Source organism: Palaemon carinicauda, chromosome 28 (assembly GCF_036898095.1).
Source record: "Palaemon carinicauda isolate YSFRI2023 chromosome 28, ASM3689809v2, whole genome shotgun sequence".
In the NCBI taxonomy this organism is placed as follows: Eukaryota; Metazoa; Arthropoda; class Malacostraca; order Decapoda; family Palaemonidae; genus Palaemon; species Palaemon carinicauda.
Window position 1 is genome coordinate 19,778,619 of NC_090752.1, and position 24,138 is coordinate 19,802,756.

Consider the following 24,138-nt stretch of genomic DNA (forward strand, 5'->3'; position numbering starts at 1 on the left):
TCTTCAACACTTCACGATGCCTCCCTATCTGTCGTACCTCAAATAACACATGCAGCCTATCTCCATCACTTTCAAGAATATCACATAACTTTATTTACAAGAATTTCATCATATGCTCTCTTCCTTGCTTAAAACCATCTTTCTTACGTCTCTGTGGTGAAATACTGGGTTATTTACAACCACATATATTACCTTTTTTACCTGTAAACCCTCGTGCACCAACTTCGCACGAGGCCAAGTTACATAACTTAGAAACACACTTACTTAAGAGACATCTGCCGTTTACCTTACCTTTGATTCAAAACTAAATTTCTTGCACTAATTCTTTTGGGGGTGATGCCACACGGGTTCACAAAGACTCAATTAAAAAGTTTGACATATATTTAATATTTAAACTACACAAACAAAAATCATCAGAGTTACATTAAAGAGCTAACATTAACATCAACACAAATGAACAAAATTTACGTTACTTGATAAAAATTAAACAAATATCAAACGGGGTTACAGAGTATTCTTATAAGAATATTGCTGCAATGATGCGATGGTTCACGAGGTGATGATGGCGGTCGGATTCAGGAGAATATCTTCTAATTACTTGCCTTTTGGAGTCAACTGCTCAAAGAGGCCAAGATTCACCTTTCAACCCTGGAAGAAAACTCAGGAGGAGTATATTGCATAGCACAGTTGTCAGATCTACCAAATTACAGGGTTACGTAACATAACATCAATTTAAAGATAAACATCAAGTACTCTAATCGTAACCCAACATACACACAAAAAAAGGGGTTTCGTCCAGAAGGCAAGTTTAAGTTACTGGCATGTGCCCTTACAATAATCAAACAATATATATAATCTCCACAGGAAGAAGTTTGACAACAATGGGATGATACGTAATTTTTTCTGATCTAGATGGCTAAAATTTGCAAGAAAGTTAGCTTATTACTTTAAATATTATTATACTAATTCATACAAACTCATTGATATAGTTAATATGATAAAACTACTTCTGTGGAGGAAAATAATCACATTTAAACATATATTCATAGAAACTGGGAAATACGTTAGAAAACGAACACTCTTAAAACTAAGAATACTTTTATTCAAGGGGAATAAATATTAATTTTTGACAGTCTCATTAAAATCTTGCCTTATATTTTCCATGCCATACATAATATCTTCATAGCATTTATAATTCTTACATTCTGATCTCATGACATATACCTTTAGGTAAAATAAGAAATTTATGTCTCATCCATTACTTTGACTAATATCCCTCATATAGCATACTTTACGTTATTTGGGTAGCCATTCAATCACACTTTCACCGCCGTAACTGCAGCATGTGGGTTTCCGTTCTCAAAGATTTTAACTGTCCTCTTTATATCCTTTCTACAAACACTGCCAAACTTAGACTAACCCTATTCATTGTTACGATATTTAGCTCTGGGTCTTTTCTAGTCTCCATATTCAACATATCTCCAAAAGGCCCACTCCATTATCACAGAACTATTTTCATTTAAGACAGTTTTCCTTCACTTACTTCTTTCATTATGTTTTCATATTCTCAAGAAACTTTCTTTTTGCAAACAGGCACACGCATATACATACACATATATGCACACTCACACTCACACACACACATACATACATACATACATACACATTCACACACACACACATATATATATATATATATATATATTTCAAATAAGCCATATATATTAATACATTAAAGTCTGGATTCTCTTAACGACCTCGGGATCAGAGCCCAAGGCGGAACCGCCCAAAGACTATGATATCGGACCGGCGGGGATTTGAACCCTCGCCAGGATATCTGTATGTCAGTGACCATACCACTCCGCCTTCGTGGGCGGTTCCGCCTTGGGCTCTGATCCCGAGGTCGTTAAGAGAATCCAGACTTTAATGTATTAATATATATGGCTTATTTGAAATATGAAAGAAACACGTTTAAATGTGCAAAAAAGAAAAAAAATTATCATATATATATATATATATATATATATATATTATTACTAGCTAAGCTACAACCTTAGTCGGAAAAGCAGAATGCTATAAGCCCAGAGGCTCCAACAGGGAAAATAGCCCAGTGAGGAAAGGGAAAAGGGGATATAGAATATTTTAAGAAGAGTAACAATAAAATAAATATCTCTATGTAAGTTATACACGGTTGGTACAATATATATATATATATATATATATATAGATAGATAGATAGATAGATATGTATATATATATATATATTAACAACAGAAAAGCATTATAACCCCAATTAAAAGCCTATGGTACTCCACTACACCTTGCACCTGCCATGGTTGGAGTTTTTCTGGGGCGCTATTGCGCAATCAGAATAACTAGCGTAGGGACAACATCGATAATCTTCAACAAGGATCTCATGTTGTGTAAGTTGGACATATATATATATATATATATATACTATATATATATATATATATATGTATATATATATATATATATATATATTTATATATATATATATATATATATACATATATATATATATATATATATGCGCACACACACAGTCATACCTCTCGACACGAAAGAATCTGCTTACGAAATTTTCACTTTGTAAAACGAGATGTGAAGAATTTTACGACTCGCATCGCGAAAAATTTTTCGAGCTACGAAAAGAGGTATGGTACGAGAGCCGAACCGTGTCTTAGACTAATTTTGAAATTCGCGCTCCGCCAGCCCATAAACTCGCCACCATCCTACAACGCTCACAATGGTTATCTTTCTACTCAGATGCTAGTTACCACTATAAGATCCTACTCTCCTATTGCTCAGCATCTTCTCTACTGTAACCCATCATCCATCTAGGCATAGGCGTTCCTATTTCTTTTTGTTTCAGCAGCAGTGTCGTACGCATTCACTTAGTGTTTACGATTTCACTTTCATAGTTATTGTATTGTATTGTGTGTGATATTACGTCAGTTTATCAGCAATCGGTCTCAAGAAAGTTGCTGATATCCAGGGAAAGAAGGGGATGATGTTTTCTATGGAGATAAAGATGGAAATAATCAAGAAATACGAGGCTGGCATGCGGTTAAGTGTGATAGCGAAGGAATATGGCTGGTAGGCAGACACAAGCTTCTTTGGACATTTTTTTAAAAAAGAGGCCTTCGGTACAAGCAGACCAATCAGAAGATAAAAAGCAAAAGAAAAGTGGCAGTAATGAAAAAAATACGTAATTAAATTCACAAAATTAGAAAAAAATAAAAAATAAATTCAAATTTAAGTTTATCGTAAAGTGTTAATATTTCCTGCCATTTGTTAATGTGTTTCCTAAAATTAAGTGTTAATGTTTTCTGTCATTTTTTAATCTGTTTTGTAAAGGTAAGTGTTTACGTTTTATGCCACTTGATAAAATTTTCCGTCGTTTGTCATACTCCTCTACCGCCTTGCCCCTTCGCCCTCGGACATGGTCTCACTCCAAAGGTAAGGTTCACATTTTTGTTACTGTAGTTTTACTGTTTGCTCTAATTATACACTTCTTTTACAGGTAGCCAAAGGTCAAATTATTTTAGCAATTCATTGAGTACTGTACAGTGGAGTTGTATCCTTGTTTATAAATTTAATGTGGTGCCTTTGTAGGATCTGGAACAAATTAGGCTATTTACATGTAAAATGCGACTCACAAGACAAAAAAAATGACGTTACGAAAGCCTCTACGGAACCAAATAGTTTCGTGTTGTGAGGCATTACTTATACATACATACATACATATATATATATATATATATATATATATATATATATATATATATATATATATATATATATCAGTGGAACCTCTACATACGATCGTAATTCATTCTGGGACCTAAATCGTATGTTAAAACAATCGTATGTTGGAACTATTATTCCCATAAGAGTACACTGCAATTTGTATAATTCGTTCTACAGCCCAAAAACCTATGATAACTCCTTAGTAAATTACTACACATAATTACACATAGCAATAATATAATTGCATTATATAATAGAGATGTAAAAAAGAATGATTATAAAGAAATGAATAAAAAAGGGGTTTTTATTGCCACTTTACCTTAGAGACAGGCTAACGCAGTTGTAGGCTTTGCTATGCAGAAGGAGACGAACGTTTGGCGCGGAGATAGAGATGGTGACTGCGATAACGTACCGTAAATTACTCTAACTTACACTACGTGAACTTTAACCTAACTTAGCTTATTTGTTCTGTACTGTAACCCATCATCCATCTAGGGATAGGCGTTCCTATTTCTTTTTGTTTCGGCAGCAGTGTCGTACGCATTGACTTAGTGTTTATGATTTCACTTTCGTAGTCATTTTATTGTATTGTGTGTGATATCACGTCAGTTTATCAGCAATGGGTCTCAAGAAAGTTGCTGATATCCAGGGAAAGAAGGGGATGATGTTTTCTATGGAGATAAAGATGGAAATAATCAAGAAATCCTAGGCTGGCATGCGGTTAAGTGTGATAGCGAAGGAATATGGCTGGTAGGCAGACACAAGCTTCTTTGGACATTTTTTTTTAAAAAGGGGCCTTCGGTACAAGCAGACCAATCAGAAGATAAAAAGCAAAAGAAAAGTGGCAATAATGAAAAAAATACGTAATTAAATTCACAAAATTAGAAAAAAATAAAAAATAAATTCAAATTTAAGTTTATCGTAAAGTGTTAATATATCATGCCATTTGTTAATGTGTTTCCTAAAATTAAGTGTTAATGTTTTCTGTCATTTATTAATCTGTTTTGTAAAGGTAAGTGTTTACGGTTTATGCCACTTGATAAAATTTTCCGTCGTTTGTCATACTCCTCTACCGCCTTGCCCCTTCGCCCTCGGACATGGTCTCACTCCAAAGGTAAGGTTCACATTTTTGTTACTGTAGTTTTACTGTTTGCTCTAATTATACACTTCTTTTACAGGTAGCCAAAGGTCAAATTATTTTAGCAATTCATTGAGTACTGTACAGTGGAGTTGTATCCTTGTTTATAAATTTAATGTGGTGCCTTTGTAGGATCTGGAACAAATTAGGCTATTTACATGTAAAAGGCGACTCACAAGACAAAGAAAATGACGTTACGAAAGCCTCTACGGAACCAAATAGTTTCGTGTTGTGAGGCATTACTTATACATACATACATACATATATATATATATATATATATATATATATATATATATATATATATATATATATATATATATATATATATCAGTGGAACCTCTACATACGATCGTAATTCATTCTGGGACCTAGATCGTATGTTAAAACGATCGTATGTTGGAACTATTGTTCCCATAAGAATACACTGCAATTTGTATAATTCGTTCTACAGCCCAAAAACCTATGATAACTCCTTAGTAAATTACTACACATAATTACACATAGCAATAATATAATTGCATTATTTAATAGAGATGTAAAAAAGAATTATTATAAAGAAATAAATAAAAAAGGGGTTTTTATTGCCACTTTACCTTAGAGACAGGCTAACGCAGTTGTAGGCTTTGCTATGCAGAAGGAGACGAACGTTTGGCGCGGAGATAGAGATGGTGACTGCGATAACGTACCGTAAATTACTCTAACTTACACTACGTGAACTTTAACCTAACTTAGCTTATTTGTTCTGTACTGTAACCCATCATCCATCTAGGGATAGGCGTTCCTATTTCTTTTTGTTTCGGCAGCAGTGTCGTACGCATTGACTTAGTGTTTATGATTTCACTTTCGTAGTTATTGTATTGTATTGTGTGTGATATCACGTCAGTTTATCAGCAATGGGTCTCAAGAAAGTTGCTGATATCCAGGGAAAGAAGAGAATGATGTTTTCTATGGAGATAAAGATGGAAATAATCAAGAAATACGAGGCTGGCATGCAGTTAAGTGTGATAGCGAAGGAATATGGCTGGTAGGTAGACACAAGCTTCTTTGGACATTTATTTTAAAAAGAGGCCTTTGGTACAAGCAGACCAATCAGAAGATAAAAAGCAAAAGAAAAGTGGCAGTAAAGAAAGAAAATACATAATTAACTTCACAATATTAGAAAAAACAAAGAAACTCAAATTTATGTTTATCGTAAAGTGTTAATATATCCTGCCATTTGTTAATGTGTTTCCTAAAATTAAGTGCTAATGTTTTCTGTCATTTATTAATCTGTTTTGTAAAGGTAAGTGTTTACGTTTTATGCCACATGATAAAATTTTCCGCCGTTTGTCATAGTCCTCTACCGCCTTGCCACTTTGCCCTCGGACATGGCCTCACTCCAAAGGTAAGGTTCGCATTTTTGTTACTATAGTTTTACTGTTTGCTGTAATTATGCATTTCTTTTTTTTGGGCTCAAGCCATGTCGTCCTGATGGAAGGTTCCTATTGGTAGCTTTCTAAGGGATATTTGGCAACAGTGATATTCCCAGAGCATTGACCTTTAAGTCTCTAGAATTCTAACTCCTGGCGCGAATATCCTTAAAATTTCTCTTAAGGATATTGCATAAAATCAGGGGACATATATATATCTCGATATGACACATAGCAATCTTCACCCTGAATAGCGTTTTCGCTTCGAGGGGGAAAGTAGTTAAACTGAAGGGGAGCTGTTATCAAAGGTTACCCTTCCTCCCATACTACTACATGGCTCCAAGATGGTGCATATTCCTATTTCAGTAGCAATTGCACATGGGGGTTTTCTCTGTTATTTAACGTTTTTAATCATTATTGAGAGGATTTATTATGCAATTTCCAGCTTCTTCTGCCTCTGGAAAGTTGAGTATTTAGTCTTTACATAGCTCCTGCTTCACAGTGAAATTAGTTTAATTTAATGTGTTTTGGAGCTTGGCCAGTCACTGGAGGCGCCATGGGCACTGTCTTTCGTTATACATGTGTTATTTAGTTAGCAGAACGACATTCCCGGTGGTAATAGCATTAATGAATTATGAAAGCTATTTAGGCACAGTTTTACTAGTAAAGATATATTATGCATACAATTTCCTCTTCCTTATGTCGTTCGTATACGTTAGAGTTTTGGTGATTTAGGTAACCGTGATCTTGCTCTGTGCTAGGCTACTTTCATTATCCCCGGTTACCCTAGTATATCGTTTTATCAATTCAACAGGAGATAGTATAACTCCTAGAATTAATTATAAAACTCGATACTCGTCTCCTGTGGAGATTTAAGGGTAATCCCTCCTTCCCTCTGAGTGCCGTTATAGGCGACAACCCTATCTTAGTAGTTTACTCAGGCTTGACTAGGCTAGTGTTTTTCTGTCTCCCACCCGTGCCGGCGAGTATGCCGGCTTGGGTCTTCGACAGAACCGCAAAGTATTCGGTCTTTCTGTCGCCGGCTGAGCAGCAGGGTAAGTAGTCACTCCCCTGCCGGCTTAGAGCTGTCGTCATAGGAGGCTAAGCCTCCCTAGGCCGCACTGGAAGTGGTAGTATGATGCCGCCACCTTCTCTCCTGCGGTCTAGAAGACTAGTTCTGTTTCATTATCCCCGGTTACCCTCGTGTATCGTTTTATAAATTCAACAGGAGATAGTATATCTCCTAGAATTAATTATATAACTCGATACTCGTCTCCTGTGGAGATTTAAGGGTAATTCCTCCTTCCCTTAGAGTGCTGCCATAGGCGACAACCCTGTATTAGTCATGCCATAGAGTAGTTCACTCAGGCTTGACTAGGCTAGTGTTTTTCTGTCTCCCACCCATGCCGGCGAGTATGCCGGCTTGGGTCTTCGACAGAACCTCAGAGTATTTAGTCTTTCTGCTGGCGGCCGAGCGGCAGGGTAAGTAGTCACTCCCCTGCCGGCTTAGAGCTGTCGTCATTGGAGGCTAAGCCTCCCTAGGTCGCACTTGAAGTGGTAGTATGATGCCACCTTCTCCCCTGCAGTCTAGAAGACTAGCCTTGTTTCAGGAGATCCTAGGCTGAGGAATAGATATTCTTCTGCCGCCTAGGATGGCGCCGATACTGAAACAATGTTTCATTCTTGTGTGGAAGTGTCGGCAATCCTGCCACCTTCTTCCACACTGGATTTCAGCAGATCCTAGGCTAAAGAATAGATATTCTTCTGCCACCTAGGATGGCGCCGATACTGAAACAATGTTTCTCTTTTGTGTGGAAGTGGCGGCGATCCTGCCACCTTCTTCTACACTTGATACAGGAGCCTTTTCCCTGCCCCTCTCTGTCCTTTAGCGATGGCCTAGCTATCGCAATGCTGTGGCCATTGTCCTGCAATCTCACCGCTTGCCGGGTAGATTGTGGTGCCAGCCGGGTTCCTACATAAGCAGCTGTAAAGTCACTCAGTCTTTCCCTTATGGACACAAGGCTCCGGGAAAGGTTGTGCCGGCTGTGACAGTTGACGGTGGGAGACCCCTCAGCTGCTGAGTGTTCTTCAGTCCTCTCTTCAACTGCCATCCACATTCCTGAAACCGGCAATGACCGGCAACGGATCTTGTGGCTGGATGGAAGCTTGAATGATGCATTTTCCCCTTCCATTTGAACCCTCATTCTGGAGGAAGGCAGTAAGGTTATATACTTACACCCTTATTTATGGTAAACATACATTTTAATAAGGCAGCCCTTCACTCCAGGCTTTCTCTCTATCTGTCAGCAAGTGCCGCCAGGTACTAACCCAGCTGGCAGCTTGTCAGCTGGACTGGTGCCGTCAGGTACTACCCAGCCGCAGTCATGCTGGCCGGACTGTGCCGCCAGGTACTTACTCAGTCGGCGGCATGCCGGCTGGACCAGTACCGTCAGGTACTACCCAGCTGGCGACATGCCAGCCGGACTGTGCCGCCAGGTGCTAGCCCTGCCAGCAAGATGCTGGCTGAACTACAGTATATGATTATACAGTAGCCAGTATATTTGCAGTATAGTATATACTGCAGACAGAAAACAATAGTATATATTATACAGTAGTTATTTTCCAACATACCTTGTGTATCCTTGCACAGTCTATTGCTGAGACCAATCCCATATTGAAACAATAGAATTCCTTCAATATTCTGATTAGAAGTCAGTTAATAACTTACCCCACAATATTAAATAATTTAAGAACGGTCAGGGGTAGTGTACACTTTTTCTATCCCTAGAGGTTAGAACCCTTCTCTTTTGAGTTTGCCTTGATAAAGGAAACTCTATAACCTTAATATTGGGGGGAGGTCATAGCAATTGGCTGGAAAGGATACACAAGTATGTGCCTTTCTTAATTTCTCTCTAGCTTACTACCCTAAGCTATAATGGTTAAAATATTAATATTTTGCATAATCTGTTTATCATGTGAGATGAACAACCACATACTCATTTAATTTTCCTTTCTTTACAGGAGGAACCCCAGATGAAATGCGATGCGATCTTTTGCAACCATAGGAGTAGGAACTTCTACGGTCACAAAGCGTGCAGGTCTCATGCCCCCTGCACCATCACTACCGAAACCTTGCGGTACTGGGACCCCCGAGACTGCAATATCTGCCAGACCTTGGTAACCGAAGGTCTCGACGATCCCAAGTCAACGGAGTCGAGGGATGCGGCACGAGAAAAGCTGCGCAAGTGGGTACGCAGGTTCCAGAAGAACTCTCTGGGACCGTACCTACCTAAAGATAGGATGAGTAGCTTGCTGTTCCCGAAAGCGGGTAATGAAATTGTTGTGCCCCAAGCACGACCCGGACCTCCCTGCGTCCAGATTGCCATCGAGACGGATGTCAGTGAGGCGTTGCAAAGCATGGACATCCACCAGGAGGAAAGGATGTCGGAAGTGCCTACGGACACTGAAAAGGATCTACTAAAGGATGATCCCGAGGAGAAGTCTACTCTACCTCCGGAAGAAGATGATGATGTTGAGTCGGAGTCCCTTCCGTCTGCGCTGGCACCGGAGCCGTTACCCCCGACATCTTCAACTTCTACCCCTCCATTGGACAACATGAGCCAGACACTGGCCCATCTTACGGCCTTAATGGAGAACATTTGAAAGCAAGGCGAAGCAAGGGAACCGAGACTCGAGAGAGAGCTCCGCGAAGCTCCACTTACCGCCTCCCGAGGGTCATACAAGCGACCCAGAGTCCAAGACCTCCCAACCTGCTCCAAAACCAATCCCTGGAGGTATGCAGAGTTTATGCCGATTACTAACGGAAAACTCTACATCTCGGAGAAGATTGGAGCCGTCCCCTTAGACGACATCCAGTTTTGGCCAAGCTTTAATGCTTACCCTGATTGCCTCATACGAGTGTAGCATGAACCAACGCCAAAAGAGGAGACGGAACCGAAGAAGGTCATGGTTTTCGACCACGATAAAGCACAGGCACTCTTGTCAAGCAGCCTGAAAAAGGCGGGCTATTCAAACTCGAAAGTGTCTGCCTTGAGCAAGAAACACCCTACCTTTCTTGCTCCTGCTTCAGTAGCCTTCCCCTTTACATTCAAGGCATTTAAAACTGTTGCCAAGGCAGTGGAGGCCGGCAAACCATGCCCTGTGCTAGAGGAGTGCAGGCCTCTGTCGTTAGCCTTGCCCATGGAAGAGAAGGAATGGAAGGAAGTCCACCTAACCTTCTCAGTAGGGAAACTGGACGCAGACATCGCTGGACGACAGTTTAGTGAGAATCTCCCTAAATTTTCTGACTTTCTCTTGTACAAGGAACAAGAGACGAAGGAGAGACTTGCTGCATCCTTGTACATACAAAACTGCATAGAGATATGTGCAGGCCAAAGAAGTACCCCAGATATGCTCATGGTCCTGGCCAAAATGCATATGGCCACCCTAGTAAATGACCTGTATGCTTTCATGAAGGATAGGAGAGCCTGTAGAGAGTTCGTATTCGCTGCTGCAACAGTGAAACACGAACTCAGGAAGCTGATATCTTCTAACATCTGGGGTACAGACATCTTCCCGAACGAAGTAGTCAAAGAGGTAGTTGAGAAAGCTACCACGGAGAATAGGAACCTTCTCCAGAAGTGGGGCATCTCCTCAAAGAGGAAGTCTTCCCCGGATGCCGGTCCCAAACCTAATAGGAAGACAAAGAAGCCTTGACTTCCCCCTCGGCCTGCTCAACAACATCCCACAGTCACCATGAGTGCGGTGCCCCAAGTGGTGGTCCAACCACAGACCACCTTCCAAGTGGTGCCTCTACAGTTGGTTGCCTAGTCACCAGCATTCAACCCTGGATTTGAGAGGCAAACCACTACCCTTTGGCCGAAAGGTAAAGGATCCAGACAGGGCTCCTCTAGATATCTCTCAAGAGGTAGGGGAGGACGCGGTTGAGGAGGTAAACCCTCCGAACGATCGAAGCAAGGAGATGCTTCCAGTAGGAGGAAGGCTCTAACATTTTCAGGATCGTTGGACCTTCAATCCTTGGGCCCATGGCCTAATCAAGATTGGACTAGGATGGAAACCGAACAAGTCTCCATCATCATATCCTCAATTCTTCCAACATTCCACCCCCTCATCAGAAGAATATACCTTAGAGCTCTTGATCAAACAGGTTATAAGGAAAGCAAAGTTCATCAAATTCCAGAGAAGGCTGTTTTGTGTTCCCACGAAGGACTTGTCGCCACTCAACAAGTTCATAGAAAACAGCAAGTTTAGGATGTTAACCCTTTAACACATAGGGACCCTGTTACCCAAAGGGGCATTCACAGTCTCGATAGATCTGGCAGATCCTATTGGCACCTTCTAGTCAGTCGCCCCCTATCCCCCTACCTAGGATTCAAGTTACAGAAGAAAAAGTATGTTCTCAGAGCCATACCCTTCGGACTAAACATAGCCCCAAGGATCTTCACGAAACTTGCGGATGCAGTTGTGCAACAACTACGCCTAGAAGGTGTTCAGGTAGCAGCATACCTGGACGACTGGCTGGTGTGTGCAGCATCCGAAACGGCTTGTCTGCAAGCATCCAAGAAAGTGATCCAGTTCCTGGAACATCTGGGATTTAAGATCAACTTCAAGAAGTCTCGACTCTCTCCAGCTCGAGTTTCAATGGCTGGAAATCCATTGGAACCTGAGGTCACACCGCCTCTCCATTCCCTCAGGGAAGAGGAGGGAGACCGCAGGGTCTGTCAAGAGACTAGTGAAATCCGACAGAATCTCAAGACGCCAATAGGAAAGAGTACTGAGCTCTATCCAGTTTGCAGCAGTAATAGACCCGGTGCTAAGAGCACAGCTGAGAGATGCGTCAGGAGTCTGGAAAAGATACGCATCAAATGCTCAAAGAGATCTACAGAGACAAGTACCGACCTTACTATGATCACTTTTCAAGCCCTGGTCGGAGGCCAAGAGCCTAACGAGGATCGTGCCCTTGCAACTACCTCTGCCATCAGTGACCATCCACACGGATGCCTTGACGGAAGGATGGGGAGTTCATTCCTATCACAGGAAAGTCCAAGAGACTTGGTCATCTCCGTTCAAGACCTTTCACATCAATATTTTGGAGGCCATGGCAGTCCTCTTGACATTGGGAAAACTCTCCCCTCACAGATCAGTCCACATCAGGCTGATCTTGGACAGCGAAGGGATAGTGAGATGTCTGAACCGACAAGGCTCGAGATCGTCCCATATCAGCCATGTGATATTAGCCATCCTTTGTCTAGAGAGATGGCACCTATCAGCAGTGCACTTAAAAGGGTTCCGCAATGTGACAGCAGACGCTCTATCCAGGCTCAAGCCGATAAAGTCAGAATGGTCCTTGGACGCAGACTCATTCTCCTCCATCTTGGAACAAGTCCCGGAACTGCAAATCGAACTCTTCGCGACGAGCGACAACAAGAAACTACCTCGATATGTAGCCCCATATGAGGACCCTCTAGCGGAGACAGAGGACGCCATGTCCCTCGGCTGGAACGAATGTACCCGGAATTTCCTGTTCCTTCCATCCAATCTCCTACTGAAGGTCCTCAACAAGCTGAGATCCTTCCAGGGAAAGGCAGCTCTAGTGGCCCCCAAGTGGCCCAAGAGCAACTGGTTCCCTCTAGTGATGGAACTGAAGCTGAGGCTGGTCCCTCTGCCGAACCCAGCACTATCTCAACGGGTTTAGAAGTCGACTGTCTTCGCTTCATCACAGAGAACCCAAAACCTTCATCTCATGATTTCCTCACTTTAGCGGTTAAGAAAAGATTTGGGATCTTTAAAGGCAGTATAGACTTCTTTGAAAAATACAAGTCTAAGTCAACTAGAAGACAATATGAATCGTCTTGGAAAAATTTGGTTGCTTTCGTTAAAGCAAAAGGACCGAAAGAAATTTCAATAGACTTCTATCTGTCCTTCTTTATCCACCTTCATGAACAAGGTCTGGCCGCCAACACGATAACTACGTGTAAGTCAGCCCTGACTACACCTCTTCTATATGCCTTTCAAGTGGATCTGACGAACGAAATCTTTAATAAGATCCCGAAGGCATGCGCTAGACTTAGGCCTGCAACTCCTCCGAAGCCCATTTCATGATCCTACATTATGCTTTATCTGTGAACAATGAAGATTGTTCTCTCAAGGATCTAACCCAAAAGGTTATTTTCCTGTTTACTAGAGCCTCAGGGACTAGAGTTAGTAAAATAGTAGCCCTATCAAGAAATGAGGGCCACATTCAGTTCACAGAAGTGGGAGAACTGAATCTCTTTCCTGATCCAACCTTATCCCTAAAACAACTGAGGGCGAAGCTCACCTACTTCATTCGCAGAGCGGATCCTGACAGTACACCCGCAGGTCATGATCCGAGAAAAATAGCTTCATCACTGAACTTTTTTCAGTATATGGACTTAAAACGTCTTCGCTCATATACTGGATGGAAGTCATCCATAGTGTTCTACAAACACTATGCAAAGCAAGTGCACGAACTGAAGCATTACGTGGTTGCGGCAGGTAGTGTATTAAAACCTGTCGTCTAGTGCTGCGATGAACAGTGAATTGATTGGGACTATCAATTAGGGTGAAAAGGTGTTGAAACTTCCAGTGCAATACCTTATAAGTGACACCGAGACTGTTCAAAATCTCAGGTGTGGAATTATACAGATAACACTTGTGCCGTGTGTACATAGTTCACAGTGTTGATAGTATACAACATTTACATAAAATTATATTAGAAAATTTTATCAAAATTTTCAAATTTCAGAGTGGCACTAATCATTTCTTCCCTTTCATGGAGAAAAACCTTTTCTGTATATGTTGTACGTATAATTCCCTTAACATGTTACACTCGTTATTCCATTTGGTCATTTATTCAAAATAAATGTCTATTAGAGAGTAATTGCGTCCTATTTTGCCCTGCAACTAGCACAATAAATATGGGCAGAGTTCTCTTACTTATTTAACGAAGTAAACCTCATATTATTGTATGCTTACAAACAATGAATATAGTTGATACTTAGTCGTTCCGACAACATATACAAACTGTCAGACTTTTGTATATCTAGTTGATACTTATGTTTGTTCTTACAATATATGTAAGCCTTGAGACCCTTTTCTACTGTCTAGTATAACTCTTCCCTGTAGGGGGCAGGAAGCCATAACATTGTTCCATGATTAGTGGTATTGACGTATAACGGTAACGTCATATGTCTCAATGGTCCGGATGACCATAGAAAAAATTGTCCCAAGGTTAAGGCACTTATGAAAATCCACAGATACAATATTTTCAAGTAATTCTCTGGTACACTTCCATCAGGACGACCTGACTTGAGCCCAAGAAATGGATTTTGAAGCGAAACGAAAAATCTATTTTTCGGTGGGATGGCCATGTCATCCTGATGGACCCTCCCTCCTTTTTCTGTATAAGAAAAAGGCTTAGGCAAGATCCCTCCCGAAACTACTATATCTGTAGCACCATGCTCAATGCTACAAGGAATAAGCTCCATCTTGGAGCTATGAAGTAGTATGGCAGGAAGGGTAACCTTGATAACAGCTCTCCTCCAGTTCAGCCACTTTCCCCCTCGAAGCGAAAAATGCTATTCGGGGTGAAGATTGCTAGGTGTCGTATCAAGATATACAGTACGTTCCCCGATTTTATGCGATATCCTTAAGAGAAATTTTAGGGACATTCGCGTCAGGAGTTAGAATTCTGGAGACCTAAAGGTCAATTCTCTGGGAATATCACTGTAGCCAAATATCCCTTAGAAAGCTACCAATAGGAACCTTCCATCAGGACGACATGGCCATCTCACCCAAAAATAGATTTTTCGCTTCGCTTCCAAATCCGTTTTACATGTAGCCAGTGGTCAAATTATTTTAGCCATTCATTGAGTACTGTACAGTGGAGTTGTATCCTTGTTTATAATCATTTAATGTGGTGCCTTTGTAGGATATGGAACAGATTAGGATATTTACATGTAAAAGGCAACTCACAAGGCGAAAAAAATTACGTTACAAAAGCCACTACGGAACAAATTAGGTCCGTGTTGTGAAGCATTACTTATATATATATATATATATATATATATATATATATATATATATATATATATATATATATATATATATATATATATATATCAACACAACATCGTGTTCAAATAGAAATAAATTTCTACCTCACACTTGGGATCGATCGCTGGCCCCTTTTAATGAAAGGCCAGGTCGAAACCAACCATGCCACGTGATGCCATAAAAGAAGTCGGAACCTAACTGCTAATCAGCTGTTCAGGATTTACCTGGCGAGACATCAGTCTCTTGCCAGCAAGTTTTCCCCGACTTCCCGGCCCACCACGTGACACAGTTGATAATAATTCATTCAAATTACCCCTAATGAGTCAATATGGATAAATATCAACACAACATCGTGTTCAAATAGAAATAAATTTCTACCTCATATTTGGGATCGAACGCTGGCCCCTTCTAATGAAAGGCCAGGTCGAAACCAACCATGCCACGAGAGGCCATAAAAGAAGTCGGAACCTAACTGTTAATCAGCTGTTCAGGATTTACCTAGCGAGACGTCAGTCTCTTGCCAGCAAGTTTTCCCCGACTTCCCGGCCCACCACGTGACACAGTTGATAATAATTCATTCAAATTACCCCTAATGAGTCAATATGGATAAATATCAACACAACATCGTGTTCAAATAGAAATAAATTTCTACCTCATACTTGGGATCGAACGCTGGTCCCTTCTAATGAAAGGCCTGGTCGAAACCAATCATGCCACGAGAGGCCATAAAAGAAGTCTGAACCTAACTGCTAATCAGCTATTCAGGATTTACCTGTCGAGACATCAGTCTCTTACCAGTGAGTTTTCCTCGACTTTCCGGCCCACCACGTGACACAGTTGATAGTAATTCATTCAAATTGGTGTCCAGACAATTCGGTCCCGGACAATTCGGTCCTGGACAATTCGGTCCCGGACAATTCGGTACTAGGACAATTCGGTACCAGGACAATTCGGTACCAATTGATTCTTATAATATGGAAAAAAACAGTATTTTTCCAATTTTTTTCATTTCTAAAATTCCTATCAGTTCAAAGCATTACTTCTAACAGAAAATTTTTGCTTTTGTTAGTATAGATATAAAAAAAGTCTAATTGATTTATCCTTGCGTGTGCGATAAATAAAAAAAAATACTTTTTTAGTTTCTTTATTATATAGAAAATAAAACAGTAAAAACCATACATTTCTTATGTTAAAAGTATTTATATAAAAATGAAATAGTAAAAACTATATATTTCTTGTTGTTAAAAGTATATAAAAAATTTAAACTTTAATATTATGAGCGATTGCTTTAAGGAACTGCATTCTTTCAGCTTGATTATATTTCTGTACTAGATGAATGATACGCTTGTGACAATCACTGTACTTCTTTTTTTTTACTGGTACATCCCCGTTTCGCATCATTTGTAATTTGGTTTTTGCCAAACTCTATTCTCTTTTGAGGGCTTCAATCAGTTTCTAAATATTTGGATGCATACTGGAGAGGCTTGCTATAAATGTGCTGTGAAAACCTTCCCAATTATTAATTGTACGTGATTCTCCGTTCAAACAACGGTGAAGAACATTCCAAGATTCTATTGAAAATTTTGGATCAAGTCTCCTCCTTCTGGTACCTCTTCCTCTCACTGGTCCTATATATGGATTCTCAAAATAAGAGACAATAGGTTGGGGGATATCATCATCATCAACCAATTCATCAAAGGCATACGCAACCTGATTTACAGGTAAAAATGCTAAGGCTATAAAACATCTCAATTTAAGACTGAATATGTCATCTTCGTGGTAACGTACCTTAAAACCTTCAGCTACAACATGTCTATAAACATTTTGTCCTAAATGAAATAAGCAAAAAGAAATATTTGTTCCTGGAAACGTATTTGAAAATGCGTTTTCCGCAGCTTTTTCGAAGTCTATTATCATATCTTCTGGCCCCTCGTTATTCACTAATTCTTTCACTTTTTGGAAAAGGCGCTCATACGTATTTTGAGACTTATCAGGTAAGAGGGCAAAGAATCTAGGAGCACTGAAGTTCTTAATTTGTATATGCAAGACATATAATTGGAAAAATATAACAGGACAGCTCTTAAAAGTTCCATCTGTGTGAATGATGGGGTGAAACTAGACTAAAAAGTCTGGAATAAAGAAACTAATAAAGTCGTTTTGTTTATATTTTTTTTTAAACTAAGGGAATAACCAAACTAATCGTTTAGTAACGAAGTAGTTAGGTGGATTGTTTATGCTATTTGTAAACAACTAGTGAATAACCAAACTAAGTAGTTAGGTATTTAGATAATATCATATATAAATCATTCATAATATGTAATATAGAAATATCATATTTTTCTGATTTAGACATTTTAAAAAATGACAAGCCTGGTACCGAATTGTCCTGGTACCGAATTGTCCTAGTACCGAATTGTCCGGGACCGAACTGTCCGGGACCGAATTGTCCGGGACCGAATTGTCCTAGCACCATTCAAATTACCCCTAATGAGTCAATATGGATAAATATCAAATAACCTCGTGTTTAAATAGAAATAAATTTCTACCTCATACTCTTAAGAAGCAGAGAGAAGGAGGTCCTGCTAGTGTTTACTGGAAACTGTCACTGTCGTTGATGGAGATCAAGATATTTATTATATGTGCCTAGTTCAGCAGACCTTGGGCATAACGATCGTCTGTTTGTAGCAATCCGAGGGCGCCAGCGTTATGGAAGGACCCATAGGACAAGGAGAGCAGTGTTGTCTTGACTGTTCCCCTATTTGCTGGAGTGTAGTTTAATCAGAAGTTTTTCTTTGTTTAGTTCAGTGCTTCCTAAGTACTCAATCAAGAAACATTGATCTTTGACTAGTTGTAAATAAAATTATGTTTTCTTTTGCGAGTTTTCTTTCTATATTCCCCTTTTCAAAACTGGTTGTGGTTGTGTAATCCTAATTTAATTAATCAATTCTAAAGAACCTCGTTCAATCCCCACGAGGATCGTAACAGTTGGCGACCCTGTCAGGATTTTCGACACCATACCCAATTGAAAACAGGGAGAATATAGAAAGAAGCAGAATGAGTGCGATTATGAGAGATTTGATAGATTCAGGTAAACTTCTTGGTCTAGATAGTGATGATCTCCATGATTATGTTCTCAAGAGAGAACAGTAAGTGTTTGAGAGAGACGAAAGAGCAGCTGAAAGAGAAGAAAATGAAAGAAAGCGAGAAGAAAATGAAAGACAGCGTAAGCATGAGTTAGAAATGGCTCGTTTAAGACAAACTCTTCATAACAGACGGTCAGGTAGCAGATCAGGGAGTAATTCATCTTTAAATAGTGACACTGATAGTTTAGATATGAGTGCAGTGCTCAAACTTATATCGAAATTTGACGAGGAAGATGTTACGAAATATATGTCTTTTGAAAAATTAATGAACAGAGTAGGTTCTCCCAAAAAAGTGGACTTTGTATTTACAATCAGTTTTAAGTGGTAAAGCACATTCTGTTTATAGTTGTTTGTCTGAGGATGAAAGTGAAGATTATGATACTGTGAAAGAAACCGTACTCAGTGCATGCAGATTGATACCAGAGGCGAACCGTAAGAAGTTTAGAAGTTAGAAAAGAGATGTTGCTAGTACTTATGTAGAGTACGGAAAGAAGTTAGAAAGATCATTTTGTGATTGGTTGACTTTTGCTGAAGTCGATAATTTTTAAGATCTCAAGAACTTAGTTTTGTTAGAAAGTTTCAAAGATAACATATCCCCAGACATCAAATTATATATAGAAGATAGGCGTGAAACATCTTTTGCCGATGCTACGAGGTTAGCAGATGAGTACAGTCTCACACATGGTTTAAGTGGCAGTAAAAAGAAAAACGATCTTTTGTCAAGTAAGGCACAACATAGTAAAGGTAGTTCTAACAATAACGATAATAGGAACAAGGATTATTATTAATATTATTGTTACACATGTGGGAAGGAAGGTCATATTTCTCGGTACTGTAGGAGCCAATGGGCAGTCAGTAATTCAGAGGTCACTTGTTACAATTGTAATAAGAAAGGGCATATAGCTAGGAATTGCACAGTAGAAAGTACGAATGTGAAGAAACCTGTGTCACTAGTTAATAATTTTTCTTCAGGAAGGAATAGTCTCTTGAAAGAAACTAGGAATCATTATGGTGAATTTTTGTCTGAAGGTTTAGTTTCTTCTCTTAAAGGAGGTGATTCAAGGGAAGTAGTTTTGCTTAGGGATACGGGAGCGGCCGTATCACTCGTTAGGAGAGAGAGTGTACCAAGGAATGTAATAATCAGCATGAAAGAAAAAGTTATGCTAGGTGGGTTTCCAAACACTTGTGTAGTTTGTCCTTTGTTAAAGATGAAATTGAAAAGTCAGGTAGTGTCAGGAGATGTAAAACTAGCAGTCGTGGATACCTTGCCCGTAGACGGCGTTGACATTATTGTTGGTAACGATTTAACTACCTCCAAGTGTGTGAATCCTATTTTAAGTGAAGTTCAAGTGCCTGAAATGATAGTAACCAGGTCAGGATTAGATACAGATATTGACTACGGTCATAGGTTGTTCGAGGATTCGAACGTAGGTAATAGAGGCGGTGATGATGAGCTTAGCATGAGTGTAGCTGAGGAAACCGACTCTATAAATGTTGATAATGTGAGCAGAGATGATGATGTAGCTGTTGAAAGAAGTAATGTACAGATAGACAATGTAACAGGCCCAAGTAATAGCAGCTGTAGTGCTTCAGAAACTAGCATATTGAATAAGGATGAACTAGTTAAGATGCAGAGGGAAGATGAAACACTAACTAGAATTTTTGAATGTGAATTGGATGATGAACCTGAAGATGTTTGCAAGGAAACATTTAGTCTAAAAGACAAACTTTTGTGTCGCTATGTTCGTCCTAAGACAGGTAGCAAAGAGGAGGTCATAGAGCAATTAGTAACTCCTAGGAAACTTCGTGAATCAATTTTGAAATTAGCACATGATGAACAAGGACATTTAGGAGTAAATAAAACATTTAAGTGTATAAGTAAAGCTTACTTTTGGCCTAAAATGAAAAGTGATGTGAAGAGATATGTTTTAAGTTGTCACGAATGTCAAACGGCTGGCAAACCTAATCAAGTAATTTCCAGGGCTCCATTATGTAATATTCCATCGGTAGGAGAACCTTTTGAGAACGTTGTAATTGATATAGTAGGCCCTTTGCCCAGAAGTAAGGGAGGGAATATCTATCTATTAACAATCATTGATAGACTAACATAATATCCAGAAGCAATCCCAGTAAGAAATTGCAATGCAAAAACTGTAGTTAAACGCTTGCTGAACTATTTCTCTAAATTTGGACTTCCTTGCGTTATACAGAGTGACAATGGTGGCAATTTTGTATCAAAGTATTTCAGAGATAACATGAAAGAGTTAGGGATTAAACTTGTAACTTCCACCCCGTACCACCCTGAATCACAAGGAATTGTTGAACGTTTTCATCAAACGTTAAAAAGTTTCTTATAGAAGTTGTGTAATAATTTCGAACATGATTGGGAAGAAAAGTTACCTTTTGTCTTGTTGGCTTTACGATTAACTCCTAATGACACCACGGGATTTAGTCCTTTTGATTTGTTGTTCGGTCACACTGTCAAAGGACCTTCAGAAATTTTAAAGTGTAAGTTAATGCGAGAAGAAGGTAGAAAGGATTACATACAGAATATCGAAGATCACAAAGAGGATTCAAGGAAAGCCTGGCAGTTGGCAAAAGAAAACGAGAGAAACCGTCAAGGGGAAACTAAAAGGAAGTACGATCTTAAAGCTAAAGACAGAATTTTCTATGTGGGTGATAAAGTCGTAGTATTAGTCCAGAAAGAAGGTCCCTCATTATCTTATAAGTTCAAAGGTCCATTTCGATCATAGATAAAAGGGGAAATTTTAATTACTTAATTGATATGGGTAGGCATAGAGCTAAGTGGTTGCACATCAACTTGCTAAAGAAATATAATGAACGTCCAATGCCAGTTGTAACCGTGTCGCAGAGAGAGATTACTTTTGAGAAGAACTCTGATATTCTTAATAATTTCACGTTGTTTAATTCTAGCTTAGAGGAAGAAAAAACAAGGGAATTATTCAATGTGTTTTCAAATTATCCAGAAACTGTTAGTGATAAATTGGGTTTGACTAATCTTTTAGAACACGATATTGAGATGCAGGACACAAAACCCATTAGACAAAGTCCTTATCGTCTAAGCCCAGAAAAGCAAATTCAGTCTGACAGGACATTAAGTATATGCTAAACAATGGTTTGATTGTTCCTAGCGAAAGTGACTGGTGTTCTCCAATAGTTCATGTTAAGAAGGTTGATGGATCAGATAGGCTGTGTATTGATTTTAGAGAAGTAAATAGTGCTACGAAACAAAGTAATTTTCCCCTACCTAGGATAGACGATTGTTTAGATAAAATAAGAAATGCTAAGTTTATTTCTAAACTTGATTTGGCCAAAGGTTATTGGCAAGTACCTTTAAGTAATCGAGCACAGAAAATATCTGCTTTCATAACACTTTCGGTAGTTATGAACCCAAAGTTATGGCTTTTGGTCTACGAAATGCAGCGAGTACTTTTCAAAGATTAATGAATAGAGTTTTAAATGGAATTGATAACTGTGTCATGTATTTGGATGATCTTGTAATATTTTCAGATACTTGAGAGCAACATTTACACATTTTAGCTAAAGTATTACCAGTTCTTGAAAAAGCAAAACTTGTTTTAAATCTGAAGAAATGTGAATTCGGAAAAACCTCGATCACATATTTGGGTCATAAAGTGGGTCTAGGTAAGATTTGTCCAAAAGATGGGAACATAGAGGCTATCATCAACTTCCCAATCCCTACCAGTAAAAAACAAGCAATGAGATTCATCGGAATGATTTCATATTTCCGCCGATTTGTTCCTAATTTTTCAGAAATAAGTGCTCCAATAACTAATCTTTTCAAGAAAGGACCAAGTTTTGTATTTGATAATGAATGTATCGAAGCTTTCAATAAGTTAAAGGCCATAATGATTCACGAGCCCGTACTAATGTTGCCCGATTTTAGAAAGGAATTTAGTTTAGCGATAGATGCAAGTGATATTGGCATAGGAGGAGTTCTGTTGCAATAAGTGAACGGGACTAAGCACCCTGTAGCATATTATTCGAAGAAGTTAAATAAAGCACAGCAGAATTATTCAACTATTGAGAAGGAATTGTTTAGTTTAGTATCTACTTTACAACATTTTGAGATTTATGTACGTAGTGGTCATGTTTTAACTGTGTATACTGATCACAATCCATTAGTTTACTTTGATAGGTTTAAGAATAAGAATAAACGTCTCATGCGTTGGAGTTTAGAATTACAAGATTACGATTTAAAGATAGTTCATATCAAGGGAAAGAATAATGTAATAGGCGTCAGTCTTTCTAGAGATTTTTCAGAATGATATGGACGTTTGTTTTCTTTCTGTTTTTGGTTTTTTCTTCTATCAACAAGTAAGAGTGTGTTTTGGTTTAGTTACATGATACGAGAGTAATGAAGTAATTGTCTCTCAGTTTAAGGATAAGTGATTTTCTCCCTTGATAATCTCGTTTAAAAAAAAAAGATAAAATCAGTAGATTATCCTTTTTTTTCTTTTAGGGGGACGTGTCATGGGTAGATAGAATAATATAGAAAAGAATGTTAAAACATGTGAATTTTCTACTCTTAAGAAGCAGAGAGAAGGAGGTCCCGCTAGTGTTTATTGGAAACTGTCACCGTCGTTAATGGAGATCAAGATATTTATTAGATGTGCCTAGTTCAGCAGACTTTGGGCATAACGATCGTCTGTTTGTAGCAATCCGAGGGCGCCAGCATTACGGAAGGACCCATAGGACAAGGAGAGCAGTGTTGTCGCCGAAGAATATACATTAACAGAAGGTAAACACATGTCTCGCTTCAATTATAGCGCCATATGGATCATGAGTGTTCATGAAGATGTTATCAAAGAGGCGTGGTTTTAAGGAAAACCAATAAGGATGAAGAAAGGAGAAAATTTCCTTATATGGAATTGTCCATAGTTAACCCCTCCCATACAGGGGTATATAAACTTCAACGAGAACGAGAGAAGGGGAGTACGAAAGATAGAACAAGAGTACGAAATAGAACGAGTGGACGAGAGAGAAGAAGCACAGAAAAAGAGAGGGAACGTAAGGACCAGAATTCAGACGTGACCAGCCTTACGACAACTTGTCCGAGATGTCAGAACGAGTTGACCCCTGCCGTTATTACCAACCACGAAACGCCCAGACCTGAAATATCTACGTTCCTGTCAACCGTCGAGAGCTGCTGTGAAGAGTACAACCTTTTAAGTATTATTTGTCTACCTTCTTGACTGTTCCCCTATTTGCTGGAGTGTAGTTTAATCAGATGATTTTCTTTCTTTAGTTCAGTGCTTCCTAAGTACTCAATCAAGAAACATTGATCTTCGACTAGTTGTAAATAAAATTATGTTTTCTTTTGCGAGTTTTCTTTCTATATTCCCTTTTACAAAACAGGTTGTGGTTGAGTAATCCTAATTTAATTAATCAATTCTAAAGAACCTGGTTCGATCCTCACGAGGATCGTAACAGCCATAAAAGAAGTCGGAACCTAACTGCTAATCAGCTGTTCAGGATTTACCTGGCGAGACATCAGTCTCTTACCAGCGAGTTTTCCCCGACTTCCCGGCCC

General features: G+C 39.2%; 1 protein-coding gene across 2 annotated transcripts in view; it reads left to right on the forward strand.

The window, feature by feature from the left end:
• The window catches only part of Pxn (Peroxidasin), a 425,335-nt gene that overhangs the window by 391,168 nt on the left and 10,029 nt on the right, over positions 1 to 24,138 (forward strand). The gene's annotated exons all lie outside the window — the stretch shown is intronic.